A 1,206-nucleotide genomic window follows, 5' to 3' on the forward strand; every position below is an offset into this window, starting at 1 on the left:
GTTAGGAGTAAACTTCTCCTCATACTACAGGTTAGTCCGAAACTTGCTGACTTTAAAATGGTCCCTGATATGGAATACCAGACATCTGACACAGGTCACAGTACAGCTTTATTTAGGCACCTCCTTTTAAGCACACCTTCAATTAAAACATATTCACCTAGGCACACTAATATTCGGCAAAATGTCATTTATTCACAGTCTTCAATTAGGTGCATATTCATTAAGGCAAGCCCTTTTTAGGTACGCTAATATTAGGCACAATGTCAATTAAGAACACTTGACCAGTGGCGAAGAATGCTCCCCAAAAACTCTACAAAGCGTATCCGTACCACCTTTCCCCACTGACTCTGATCTAGCTGATCTCTAGCTAGATAGGCCTACAAATACAACGTGTCGGACTTTCTTTTTGTATAGATTGTCATTGTTTTATACAGAATGAGTTTGGAAATATTTGAACGTTGTACGTTCTAAATTACAAATGTACATCATATTTATCGATCTTTGGTTTAAAGATTTAATTTATTTTATGTTATGAATTTCACTTATTGGATAATTAACTAGCCAATAATTCCAATTTCATGGTATATTTAACATTCATACAGTATGATGAAACAATATCTTTATACATATACATGTAGAAATATTCATATTTATTTTTCATATTTGTAATATTTCTATTTTCATTTCTATATCGCTCTACAATTAATGTATCGGGGCACTATTTTATCACTGGAAATATTTTGTTATTGTACATATACATACATACATACATACAAGATTTGGAACGTTGGAAATAGATCAAAAGAGAAAAAAAGCAGAATTTTACGCCCTAATCTGCAAGATATATCATGTTCTGTGCAATGAGCCACTTCATGGTCATGGACTCTTGGATCGACCTACTCTCAAAATTCACGCAGCGCCCACGATAAATGGTAATTTCCAAATATAAAGGCACGTGTTTTTAATATGTTGGGGTCTTAAAACAAACGCGGTACATTTCCAGGTGGTCTTGTCGGGGCTAAATGATAAAGCGTATCGCATCAACAGTATAGTCCAGATGTTTTAAATTAAGTCTATTTATACATGTAGACAACAATCCAAATGGCAACAGTCAAATTGTATAATTTTAAAATAAAGTCTCATTGAGTTTTCAATATCGAGATAACCCGGCCAAGTATTAATCACGTGATATCCTGACTGACGATG

Source organism: Lottia gigantea (assembly GCF_000327385.1).
Source record: "Lottia gigantea unplaced genomic scaffold LOTGIsca_4, whole genome shotgun sequence".
Classification (NCBI taxonomy): domain Eukaryota; kingdom Metazoa; phylum Mollusca; class Gastropoda; family Lottiidae; genus Lottia; species Lottia gigantea.